This window comes from Musa acuminata, chromosome BXJ3-7, assembly GCF_036884655.1.
Source record: "Musa acuminata AAA Group cultivar baxijiao chromosome BXJ3-7, Cavendish_Baxijiao_AAA, whole genome shotgun sequence".
Lineage (NCBI taxonomy): Eukaryota > Viridiplantae > Streptophyta > Magnoliopsida > Zingiberales > Musaceae > Musa > Musa acuminata.
Window position 1 is genome coordinate 17997845 of NC_088355.1, and position 14204 is coordinate 18012048.

Consider the following 14204-nt stretch of genomic DNA (forward strand, 5'->3'; position numbering starts at 1 on the left):
AACAAAGAATTAGTGAGATATGGTGTCACTCGATTTGCTACTTCATTCTTGACATTACAGAGCGTGCATCGTCAAAAAAATAACTTGAAAAACATGTTTATCTCTGAGAAATGGGTGACAAGCAAATGGGCAAAAGAAGTAAAAGGCAAGAGGGCTGCTGATATCATCTTATTGCCATCATTTTGAAATTATGTAGTTTATATATTAAAGGTAATGAGCCTTCTTGTTCGAATCCTTCGGTTGGTGGATAATGAAAATAAACCTGCAATAGGATATATTTATGAGACTATGGATAGAGCAAAGGAGACGATTAAAAGATATTTTAATGAAAATGAAGAAAAATATGAGATAATTTTTACAATCATTGATGAAAGATGGAATTATCAACTTCATCGTCCCTTACATGCAGTAGGATATTATTTGAACCCTGAATTCTTTTATAAGATTAAATCTGTTGGGTTTGATGCAGAAATTTTGGATGGGTTATATCAGTGCGTTGCAAGATTAGTTCCCAGCCTTGAGGTTCAAGATAAGATTATTCGTGAATTATCTTTATATAAAAATACCGAAGGTCTTTTTGGAATTCCAATTGCCATTCGATCCAAGACAACTACGTCTCTAGATATTAATAATTTAATATAATTAATTTCATATATATTATGTTACTATGTTATTGCTAATGATAACATAAATTTTGTACTGAATGATGCAGTCTATTTGGAAATTCCACCCCGAATTTACAACAATTTACTATCAAAGTACTTAGTTTGACTTGTAGTGCTTCGGATTGTGAGCGAAATTGGAGTGTCTTTGAGCATGTAAGGATCAATAAATATTTTTGTTTTAATTAATTAATTTATTTAGATAAATGTATTAATATATTTTTAAATTATATGACATGACAGATTCACTCGAAGAGAAGAAATCGATTGGAACATCAACGATTGCACGATCTTGTTTACATAAAGTATAATCAAGCTTTGAAAGCTCGTCATGATTTCTAAAATAAATTTGATTCAATCTCATTGCAAGATATTGATGATTCAAATGAGTAGTTAGTAGGAGAAATGGGTGCTAACTTGCAAGATGCCGAAGACGAGATTATATTTGAAGATGATAAATTGACATGGGGAGATGTGGCAAGAGCTTCAAGTGCTGGAGAATTACAAAAATATACAAGACAGAATGACAAAGAGAAAAATGAGTGCAAAAGCATCAAGTTCGGCTCCTGCTATTGTTGAAGATATAGAGAATGAAACATATCTTGATGAAGAGGAAGGAATCAAAAGACAAGAGGAAGAAGACGAATTCAATGAAGATAATTTGTGGAAAAATGACGATGATATTGATTATGATGAATGACTTTGATGTAAAATTTTATTGTTTTGAATTTTAGTGGAAGGAATCTTAGATTTTCTTAATTTAATAGCATATTTTTATTTAAAATTGTAAATAATTATATTTATTAATTATATTATATATTTTTATATTTTAGCGTCTCGTTTCGCTCGGGCGAGCGCTTGGGCGAGGGCCTAGCGCCTCGGACGTTTTTGGACCTTGGTGCCTTTTGGCGCCTAGCGCTTTTTAAATCACTGGTTAAATCCACCATTGGAACCTATAAACTCCTGCCCCTTCTAAACAAGGAGGACTACATCTGGGACAAATTGTTATTGGCCAAATATGGCCCCATCTGTCTTTGGTCTAGTTCCCCACCTAAAGCCTCTTGCACTTGGAAGGGTCTCTCTAGGTTTTGGCCCATACCAAAGAGGGTTTTATGATGATCGTTGGTGATGGGCACAAAACATTCATTTGGGATGACCCATGGGGTGGCAACATTTCTTTTTCCCACTGATCAACATATCTAAATATCAGTCTCATCTCTAATTTCAGCAAGGTCCATGAGCTGTTGGATCACAGCAAAAGGAACCTGCACACTGCACAACCTCTTTGGACCGGATCTTGTCTCCTCCATCTCTTAAATCTTCCTCCCCGACGTCCCTTGTGATGACAATTGGGTGTGGGCTCCTCACCCCTTGGGATTAGCCACCCCAAGGAGTACTTATAAGTACATTAGAGAGAGATCCCTACTAGAAAACTCCAACTAGCATGGGTGGATGATGATGTGGAGTCTTCCTATTATACCCATAGTCAAAAAAGCTTCTTATGGAAACTCCTTTGGAAAAGACTTCCTACCCTGAACGGACACCCAACTTCCTCCACAATTACATTTCTCCCTACCTAGTTTGCAACTCAAGCCAGGATTCCACCAAACATATATTCTTTGAGTGCATCTTCATACAGAACTATTGGCACCTTGCTGAAACAAAACTCCACTACTACTTCCAGTCCTTTGACACCTGGTTGAATGGCTCTAGGTTGGAGGAGGGATCAGATCTTGACCCACCCTCCAAGACTTGCCTCATAGCCCTAATAACAAGCAGTTTTTGGTTGCTTTAGAAACACAGGAACAACTGTCACTTTCACAACCCCAATGCCAAATTGGAGCCATATGTTATAGGGCTCTCTCCCTTATCGATGATTGAATTTTCAGCTCCAGAGACCAAAGGGACCCTACTCGGATTGGCTAAAGTGATTACCCCCCAAAAGATCACCTTTACAATTTGTTTTGTGATGGCTCACACGACCCCTCCTCTCTTTTCGTAGGTACCAGCTTCTGTCTAACACACAAGGAAAACAATCCAGTGTTAGAAGGCTGCGACATGCATCCCTCCTCCATGCCCCTCCAGGCAGAAACCTATGCTATTCTTGATGGCTCGAAGGCAGCTTAGCGAAACAATACCTCCTGGATTAGAGCGTTCACTGATTCAAAGACACTATCCAACATTCTCTCAAGCCATCATCCAGCCCCTTGGGAAGTACGCTATATCTGCCAAGACATCCTCTACCATGCAAAGGAAGTCTCAGTAACACAGTGGACACACATCAACAGAAACAACACCAAGGCTCACAACTTGGCCAACTATGGAAGGCAGCATGACCCCCGGTTTCAGCGAAGAGCTTCTCCTCGTTTATTGTGCCATGAAGCTTCCTCTTCATTTTTTGAGGGTGAACCACCTCCATTTTTTTGTCAAGAGGCTCAAGGTTCATTTTTTGACCGAGGTATTCCACCTCCAGTTTTATTTGTGCGACTTACTCCACCTCCATTTTGCTATCAAGAAGCTCTTGCTTCAGTTTTAGAGCAGGGTGCTTCACCCTCTTTTCAGTGTATTAACTCCCCTTAATTTAATTTAATGTAGTATTTCTTTGCAAAGAAAAAAAAAAACAAGGACAAGATAGCTTTCATTAGTAGCAGTTATGTTTCAAGAATTTAGCTAAGGAATATCTCCAGAATGACAAGATAACTTCCATTACTAGCAGTTATGTTTAAAGATTTGAAATATGGAATAACTCCACAAGGACAAGATAGAATTCATCAAAGTTAGTTATTCAATCTCTTATGGTTTGGCAAAAATTTAAAGAGAAGTTTATGCAACCATATGCAAACAGTTAGAAACTAAGAGCCAAGACATTTTGTAATTTACTACATGAAAATATCTCCAAGCTATAAAGCTGAAACAATTCTCATCACTAACAAGTGTCATACGTAACTTTCAGAAATGAAAAACTACCAATGAACAACAAATTGTTAGCAAAATTCAGATAGATAAAACAACATGATAAAGCTTACCCATTTTGGCAGCAGAATTACAAATTTGCTCCGAAATTTTGTCAGAAAGGGAAGATGCAATACCAGGAAGTTCCATTCCCTCGTGGCGCTTCTCCTCTCTCCACCACCTTTCAATCCGGATACTTACACTTCTAAGCACAGTCAGAGCCTTTTCAGGGTATTGGCCCATAGCTGACTCACCAGAAAGCATTAAAGCATCTGCCCGCTGCCTAACTGCTTCAGAAACATCAGCAACTTCAGCTCTAGTTGGTGTAGGGTACTCAATCATAGATTCAAGAAGCTGAGAAGCCACAATGACCGGCTTGTTTAGCTGCCTGCAAAATTTGACAATCTTTTGCTGAGCTGAAGGCACTTGATCAAGTGGAATTTGAGCACCCAAGTCACCTCTGGCAACCATTGCTCCATCTGATGCACGAATTATCTCTTCCAGATTTTTTAAGGAATCAATGCTCTCAATCTTTGCAATGACTGCAATTTCTCTGTAAAACAAAATGCAGATTATTCACACAAGGATCAACTTTGTTTTTGACAAGAAGATGGGAAAGACAAACAGGGTCAGGCAACTTTTGACATTTTTGCGTTTAATCATATGAGACAAACTTAAAAACATGGAAGAGATTTTGCATGAAAATGGCAGGTACTTACAGACTTTAAAAGCCTTAAAAATCTTGGTGATGTATGATAATCTGGAAGAAAAAATTAGACAAGTATACCTATGTTCCATAGGTTTGCTTGTCATGATTTAATACCAAAAGCAACAAACAACTCAAAATGTCGAAGGCAAAGAAAGATCAATTTATGTTTTAGTCACCTAGAATCAGGCTATCAGCAAATCCACGAGACAGAACATGTACTATCTCATTCATGAATAGTAGTGCCAACTCCTACTGCTCGCTTCATATAATGCATATCAGTCCAATGAAAGAGCATGATGCATATTAAGTATTGATCGGCTGGCACTCATCTGCATAGCTCAATGAAGCTCAATAAAGGTCAATACCCTAATCCAAATAACAAATCTCACACCCAGCCCATTGTTCAGGGCAAGGATTGAAATCTTGATGTACCAATATTGATCTACAGCTAGACTGATATAATATTGGTACCGTACAGTGTATGAAGCCTCGGTACAGGTTATTACCAATTGGTATTGGCCAATACCACCTAAGAAAGAAAGAAGGGTAAGAAGGAGCTAGTGAGGGAACAGACACATCAAATGATATTGTTCGAGAACATCTCACTCTGGCAGTGATGGAGGGAGACGAGGTCACTGTCCGAACATCAAACAAAGACAAAGCCGACTATCTTGTTGGCGGAGACGATGCCGTGCAAGGAGGGTAACAAAGGGTGGCGAGGGCAAGGAGGACATTGTGTCTTGAGCCGAACCCACCAGTAGCATCACAGACCGAGGAAGATGTAGATGCAAAAGACGACCACTTGGTATCATGACTGATGCTGAAGCAGAGTGAAGTGCAGACAGTGTGGAGGTGCAGATGAAGGCGGGGAGAGAGAGAGAGAGAGAGAGAGAGAGAGAGAGAGAGGAATTAAAAAAGCTAAACAGGTTGTGAACACTTGGAGGTTTAAAATTAGAAAAACAGTAGTATTGGTACATGGTGCAGGCTTAGCGCCCAACATTTCTTGGTGCACGATATGTTTCTGATGGCACATATCAGGCAGTATACCCAGTATTGAATCAGATTAGGGCAAAGTCGCCTAGATCGCAAATACTGGTCAATCACCGGATTGGTGTTCAACCAGTTTGAAAACTTTGGTTTGGGAGGGGCTCTTGCTTCATCCAACATCACCATTTAGTAGATGCACATGTACACATGCTAGTCTAATTCAATTATGAGGATCTACAAACATCAAAATCTTAAATTTTGGTCAGATATGGTTGGATCAATACAGTTCTAATATATTGGGTAGGAATCCCAACTTGAACCATGAGCACCATTGTCACACCCCAAAATAACAGTCACAGAAAAATAATATTGAGGTGTGAACTATCTTAAACAAGAAATTCATCAAATATTTTCAACCATCCACAATCAAATCCCAGGATCCAAACGATAAGATTGAGAGAAAAAATGAATGCAGCTCTCATTTACATACTATAAAACATGTGCAATTTCTAAATCATTCAATATATCTCTTGATAAATCCATAAATCCCAAAGCCAACTCAAAGATTTGTAACAATCATTTATGAACTCACAAGATCAATTAAACACCAAATCTATAAGCCAAAAATTTACCACAAGTTCACATCAAAACATATGAAACTGATTAGGGATGATCTCAACACTACTCAGCCCTGTTCGGACAAGCAAAGACCAAGCCCAAGAAACGGCAGCCCTCTCACCACAATCCAAGTCCTAATAGGACTCGGATTAGGCCAACCTTCACCTTATAAAATAAAGGGTGCACCCCCATCAAAGAAACCAAGCAATCCTTTAGTAAAAAGACCAACTGGCCCTAGTTTTACAGCCTCAGAGCAGCAAGGAGAAGAGAGAGAATTTTGCACCACTGCAGCCAACTTCTTACGGCCGTAGCCTTCTTCCTCGCGTTCCAACAACCCAAAGCTTTGTCTAGCTGCTATGAGAAGTCCCTAATGCCTATTGCCTATTTTCTAAACCTCAGGAGGAGGTTCCAATAGTGAAGAGAGGAGGAGACCAAGAACCAATAGCAACCGTAATCTGCCGAGAGCACTGACATGCTGTCCAAAGACAGCCTATGTTTTCATGCACCTATAAGCTTTCTATCACGTTTTTATTCCGTTATGTTAAGTTATGTAACTAGTATTTTGACTTTACAAGCAATAGATGTTATTTTCTTTCGGTTTTACGCTTGGTCTTTCTGCGAAGGTTCTCTCCTCCGCCAAAACTTCTATAAACTTCCATTCAAAAGGTGGTATCGAGTCGACAGATCGTTGAACCCGAACCTCATATGGATCAAAAACATCAAATTTAACATCTTTAAACTTCCAATACATGAGATGTCCATTAATAGTCACAAAACAAACATTAACTTAGATTATGGACAACCTCACAACCAAAATGTTCTTTTCAATGATATGCTAATTACTCTAGTAGAGTTAGACACTTGCTGATTATGATTCTTTAACCAATCATTACCATATAGAGAAACTAGAGTATTTATTCTTTCGTGCACTGTTGTAAAAGAAACAAAATGACTTCTCACAACATGTAGATGATTCGGTATTCATTTAGTGAAATCTTTGTCTTTTTTTAGGAGAACTCCACAATACTTAAAGGGAGAGACTAAGATATGGGATATTGATGGAGATAAATTTGATTCATTTGAATATGCTAGAGTACTTGAAGTTGCAAAGTTCTGTTTAGATGAAACCAAAGTGAGAACAAAATATTTGTATAGGTAAAGTTGATGAATCACCGAATTGTCATGGACAAAACTGTAAACAGAGTGTTTGATGTAATGCTGATGTATGTCTGTGTCTTTCGATGTTGTTTATGCTTTGCACACCATATAAAGGGTTGGCAGTAGGCTTAGCAGCCCTATTTTCTTTAGTTTTGGTGGTCGTCTTAGGCTTACAAACAAAGGTTTTATCATGTGAGCACTTATGGGGATTTCGGTCTGTAGTGGACCATTTTGGACCCTTTGTTGTGCGATCGTTCAGAGCTTGTAAAGTCTGTTTGTAATTTGCATTGGCTATGAAGTGTTTACTGAAATGATTGCTTGTGGATCCCGAGTGAGACATTTTCTTTAACTTGTTTTCTCTTTTGTAGGTCCTAAGAGACCATAGGAGGTTTCGAGGAGGTTGATATGCGAATAGACACGCAAGGGTGCCGCACGACTTAGGCAAAACCAGCTAAGTCCGTGACATGTTGTCACGGACAAACTTTGAAACCAGATGTTTGATGTAATACTTATGTATGTCCGTGTCTTTTGGTATGTTCATGCTTTATACAGCATGTATAGGGACGACTGAAGGCTTAATAGTCCCATTTTAGTAGGGTTGGTGGCCGCTTTAGGCTTGTAAATAAAGGTTGTGACATGTGGACACTTGTGAGAGATTTTCGATCTGTAATGGATCATTTTGACCCTTTGTTGTGCCACTGTTCAGAGCTTGTAAAGTCTGTTTGTAATTTATATTGTCTATGAAGTGTTTCCTGGAATGTTTGCTTGTGGATCCCGAGCGAGGCGCTCTCTCTAACCCGTTTTCTCTTTTGTGGGTCCTAAGGGACCATGGGAGGCTTCGGGGAGGCTGACCTTTGCGGACGGACACGCAAGGGTGTCGCACGACTTAGGCAAAACCAGCTAAGTCCGTGACATATGGTATCAGAGCGGGACAAGCTCTCATAGAAACACTTAGCATGCAAACGTGGGGGACCTAACGGGGCTGCGTTGAGGGCAGTCAGCACACGCGCGACCGTTTAGGGGAAAACGGGCATAGAGATGTAGGGAAAAGAATCGCTCGGAGGAGCGGGCATATGAGATTGGCATTCAGAGGAATGGCCAACCCTTCGCGTAAGAGGCACAACGAGAACAGGCAAGCTTGGAAGAATGTGGAGCGCACAAAGGGTGGGATGGCTGAGTTTGAGCTACGGCTCAACGTTAACAACTATATTTGATGGTGCTCAAGGCAAGCGAGGCACTTGGTTAAGGATGAGACCATGCAAGGTGGAATGAGTTGCTCAGCGACCAAAAGAGTTGTGCAAAGCTCACAGAGGTGAGGGGAATTGCTAACTCAAAGAATTCGGTACACATGCGTGGGCTTGTATGCAGACGATGGAATGTTCGTGGTCATTCCAAGGCGACCGAAACTCGGCGCCATAGAGCATTGAAACTTTCTCTTCGGCATGTGAAGGATACGTCCGTAGGAGGCTGAAGTGTGTAATGAGTTCAGCATGTTGCTAGGCCTTGAGTGGTGCAGCAGGGGCTGTATTGACGTGGAGTCATAATCTAGCAAGTGCGTTTGCAGGAGGCAGAACAATGCACAGTTTGTTCAGCAAATCGGAGCAGTCCAAGGGGATGGTGGTCTCCGAAACGAAGAGAGATATTGCTCCAATGGGATAGTTATCTAGGAGGAATAAGTCCCGGCTCTCCAAAGGGAGAATCATGTGAGACAGACCTCACATGTTGAGGAGTACCTCAACAAACAACAACTCCACGAAACTCAATGGACTGAGCAAGCGGCGAGGAGTCGTCGCATGATCTCGCTTGAGAGAATGTATTGATGGATGCATTGCGAGATCAAGTGGGGGAGCGACCCAAAGCAACACAAATGAAGGCACACTTAGAGTCGATATTGAGATCAGACTCAAGGGAGGGTTGACCCGTAGAATGGTGGACGCGAGAGCCACCATCAACTCAATGCAAAAACGAGGAGCGGAGCAACTTGGGTGTAACTTGGCAAAGTACCCAAGCTGCATGAAGGGAGCCAGCATAGAAGATGGAACATGGAGCGGAGGCACAGTGCTTTCCTTGGATAGAGGTCAAAGACATGAACTCTTGCAGAGGCAAGAGCAGGATCATGTTATTCCATGGGTCCTTCATTCTGACGGAGCAGACTCATCTTGCATGGTGCCAAAGACGAAGGGAGCTTCTGGGCACATGCACCTTATCTTGGAAAAGCATTTGATGGAGGAACTAAGACGACTCAATTTGCGGAGGCGAAGTTGAGTTTAGAAGGCCTTGGCACGGGGCAAGAGGATGCAGAGGTAGGTACTCTTGAAGAATATGCCACAGTGTTGCCATTCAAGTTGCCATGAAGGAAGCGGTGCGCAGCGGAAATTGTGTTGGTAGGGACAGAGGCCCAGGATCCAGACAATGGTGCACTAATTGCAGCGAAGTCGGGGGACTTCGGGAGCTACTAGGCGACGGACTATCCTAGAGCGGTGCTTCATCTAGATGTGACCCAAGAGTGGGTGGATGAAGGTCGATTGCCAAAGGAGCGAACAAAATCGAAGGTGGAAGAGACCCTGCGATGTATTGGCAGAGGCCACACATGGAGGGATCACAATTCGAGTTCATCCCACAAGGATCAGAATGCAATGGAGATGTCACCAGGAGGCGACAGGGTGCAGCGGATCGTGGTAGAATAGTTCGTGGCAATGCGATACACACGACATAGTCCCGTGAGGGACTAGATCATACGAGGTATGATCGAGCGCTACTGGAAGCTCCACTTCGGTGAACAACACGACGGTAAGAAGAGCTATGGATTCAACGAGTGAAGCCATGGTACCGCAGAGGCGGGTCTTCCGTGGGTGCATCGAATTTTGCATCGGTTGAAAGCCTTGGTCATCAGTATATGGGGGCTGTGTTCCACCAATGGAAAAAGTTCAAATGCAAGTACCAGTAAGTCCCATGGAAGGGACTTGATCATGCAGAGGTATGATCGAAGCAGTTGGAGAGTTGGATTGCTCTAGAGCCCATATTCGCTTAAGGGAGCCCGACAAGTTAGAGGACAAGGTCGAGTAAGCGAACGTTGCTACCAAGGAAGCTAAGGAGAACAGAATCGGTGCAAACCTTACAACGTGATGGCAGAGGCCATGCATGGGAGTTGCAGTCTGTCTTTCCATCGACCAAAGGGAGCTGCTTGGAGAACACAGAGGTGTTGAAGCAAGGGGTCGAAAGGGGCGAGAAAGCGACGACGAGTCCAGAGGGACTTAGCTACCCAAAATCAAGCATCAGTTAGAATGGAGGTGGACTCGGAGGAGTGCCACAGAGGCATATCTACTGATTGTGAAGAAAAAGGATGTAGATGCGAGGCGACGGAGAGTAGTGCAATGGGCATGACAGCGCCATGGTACCGTAGAGGCGGGACTTCCGTGAAAGTCATTGATCCCTTGCTCTCATGGAGGGAGAGCGCTTGGTCATGAAAGGGGCCGAGGAGGTGGAGCATGCAGAGGCAATCTCCAAGTACCGAGACAAGGCTGAAGGGCAGAGGCCAAGGAACTTCGTAAGACCGGTGTCAACGAGCTTCTCATCAAGATAGCCGAAAGTGAAGGACTTCGGGTCAGGCAAGAGTGCATGACCAAGGAACGAAGCAGGCAGTACGCGGTGCTGTACCTTTGCTAGTCAATGGAGTAGGCGGCAGGGTTGATGGAGAAGACGGTACAATCCCAGAGGCGACCAAACCTATGAGAGAATCACTCCAAGTTGGGGTGAAAACTTCATGTATTCCAGAAGTTCGATAGCATTGAGAAGGTGAATTATAGTAACTAACTCAATGCAAGGAGTGCAAACACTTCAAGTGCTTCAGAAGTGTGAGCAAAGAGCAGGCGAAGGCCAGTAACCAGCTCGATGCATGGAGTACAACCTCGAGGAGGCGAGCGAAGTTAAGTAACCTTTTCCTTCTCAACTCTTAAGAGAATGGGCGAAACCGAGTACCCCAATTCTCTTATCTATCCAGCAGAGGAGCTCTACACATGTTCAAAGACCCTTCGAAGATAATGGAAGACAATAGTTGTCAAATCCTCACCAACGGTGATCAGTGCTACTAAGAGTAGATTGTTCGCTTCATTTCCCAACGAAAGCGAAAGTGATGCAAACCTACTTGGAAGTGACAACTAAGTTAAAGAAGAGTCAATTGACAAATTTTATGGAGGAAGGACCCAAAACTTCAGAAGTTTACGAGATGATGCTCGTTAAAGCTCCAACAAGCATCCACCCAGTTCAAGCAGCATGAGGCATTTGAGAGACTAGCGCAGTAAGGATGGTCTTTTCCTTCATCTGGAGGATCCGCATGAACCAACAGGGATCAACACAACTCAGTCAACCCCACACTAGAGTCAGAGTCATTAGCGAGTTGAAGCAACATGGCGGATCAAAGGTTCAACTACTCCAAAACAGCAGCGGAGAGCAGTTGAGAGCCAGGAGGCGCATTGCAGCTGGAGCAGAAGATTGAAGACTCAACAAAGGCAAGGAGTTGCAGAGTCGGCAAAGGCTTCGACGAGGACGTCGAAGGAATAAGTGGGGGAGAATATCACGGACAAATTTCGAAACAGGATGTTTGATGTAATACTTATGTATGTCCGTGTCTTTTGGTATGTTCATGCTTTGTACCAAGGTTTGCCGTACCGGACTGTACCGCCCGGTACGGGCGGTACGTACCGGTCCGACAGGCCAACGGTACGCGGACCGCCCCGTACCGTACCGAGTACTGTAGCAGTGTACAGTAACACTGTAGCAGTGTACAGTAACACTGTAGCAGTGTACAGTGCTCGGTACACGTGAGTGTACCGCTCGGTACACCTGGGTGTACCGAGCGGTATACCGTACCGTACCGGTACCAAGCCCGGGTCGAAATGCCGATACGGTACGGTACGACGAACCTTGCTTTGTACAACATGTAGAGGGACGGCCGAAGGCTTAATAGTCCCATTTTAGTAGGGTTGGTGGCCGCTTTAGGTTTGTAAATAAAGGTTGTGTCATGTGGATACTTGTGAGAGATTTTCGGTCTGTAATGGACCATTTCGACCCTTTGTTGTGCCACTGTTCAGAGCTAATAAAGTCTATTTGTAATTTGCATTGTCTATGAAGTGTTTCCTGGAATGTTTGCTTGTGGATCCCGAGTGAGGCGTTCTCTCTAACCCGTTTTCTCTTTTGTGGGCCCTAAGGGACCATGGGAGGCTGACCTTTGCGGACGGACACGCAAGGGTGCCGCACGACTTAGGCAAAACTAGCTAGTCCGTGACAATGTGGTATCAGAGCGGGACAAGCACTCATAGAAACACTTGGCATGCAAACGTGGGGACCTAGCGAGGCTGTGTTGAGGGCAGCCAGCACGCACGACCATTTGGGGGAAAATGGGCATGGAGAAGCAGGGAAAAGGAGTCGCTCAGAGGAGCGGGTATCTAAGATTGGCATTCAGAGGAATGGCCAACCCTTCACACAAAAGGCACCACGAGGACAAGCAAGCTGGGAAGAATGCATAGCGCACAAAGGTTGGGATGACTGAGTTTGAGCTATGGCTCAACTTTGGCAACTATACTTGATGGTGCTCAAGGCAAGCAAGACGCTTAGTAAAAGATGAGACCATGCAAGGTGGAATAGGTTGTTCAGCGATCGAAAGAGTTGTGCAAAGCTCACAAAGGTGAGAAGAATTGCTAACTTGAAGAATTCAGTACTCATACAAGGGTTTGTATACGAACGATAGATTGTTCGTGGCCATCCCAAGGCGACTGAAACTCGGCGCCATGGAGCATTGAAACTTTTTCTTCAGCATGAGAAGGATACGTCCGTACGAGGCTGAAGTGTGCAGCGAGTTCAGCATGTTGCTAAGCCTTGAGAGGTGTAACGAGGGCTGTATTGACGTGGAGTCGCAACCTAGTAAGTGCGTTTGCGAGGGACAGAACAATGCACAGTTTGTTCAGTAAGGCATTGTAGTCTAAGGGGATGGTGGTCTCCGAAACTTTCAAAGAGAAGGAAGCGAAGAGAGAAGTTGTTCTAACGGGATAGATATCCAGGAGGGATAAGTCCCGGCTCTCTAGAGGGAGAACCATGTGCAACAGACCGCACATGTTGAGGAGTACCTCAAAAACAAATTCACAAAGCTCAACGGGTCGAGCGAGCGACAAGGAGTCGTCGTATGATCTCGCTTGAGATAATGCATTGGGGGGATGCATTGCAAGATCAAGTAGGGGAGCGACCCAAGGCAACACAAATGAAGCCATACTTAGAGTCGATATGGAGATCAGATTTAATGGAGGGCTGACCCGTGGAATGGTGGGCGTGAGGACCATCATCAACTAAATGCAAATCGAGGAGCGGAGCAACTTAGGTGTAACTTGGCGAAGTACCCAAGCTGCATGAAGAGAGCCGACATAGAAGATTGAACATGGAGTGGAGGCACAAAGCTTTCCTTGGACAGAGGTCAAGAATATGAACTCTTGCAGAGGCAAGAGCGGGATCATGTCGTTCCATGGGTCATTCATTCTGATGGAGCGGAGTCATCTTACATGGTGCCAAAGACGAAGGGAGCTTCTGGGCACAGACACCTTATCTTGGAGAGGCATTTGATGGAGGAACCAAGACGACTCAACTTGTGGAGGCGAAGTTGGGTTCAAAAGGCCTTGGCACGGGGCAAGAGGATATGGAGGTGGGTACTCTTGAAGAATATGCTCTAGTGCTGCCATTCAAGTTGTCATGAAGGAAGCGGTGTGCAACGGAGATTGTGATGGTAGGGGCAGAGGCCCAGGATCCAGACAATGGTGCACCAATTTCAACAAAGTCGGTGGACTTCGGGAGCTACTAGGTGACAGATTGTCCTAGAGCGGTGCTTCGTCTAAGTGTGACCCGAGAGTGGGTTGTCACGAACGGTCGTCGCGCACCAGCAACAACATCGTTTAACGAACCGTTTGTCGCTTTTGCATGCTTGTACCGAAATATGGCAGCATGTTTTGCCTTAGTTTTGTGTGATTTTACTTGTAAAAATGCATGTTCGAATAGGTTGCAGTGCTGCAGTGCGACCGCTTGCCGCGTCGGGCCGAACAGCCCAAAACAGCTCCGTTTTCACGTGTCACGGCTTC

The 14204-nt window shown here is 43.8% G+C and overlaps 1 pseudogene; it reads right to left on the minus strand.

Moving 5' to 3' along the window:
* LOC103992018 (pyruvate kinase isozyme A, chloroplastic-like) overlaps positions 1-14204 on the minus strand; it is a 41846-nt pseudogene that overhangs the window by 18486 nt on the left and 9156 nt on the right.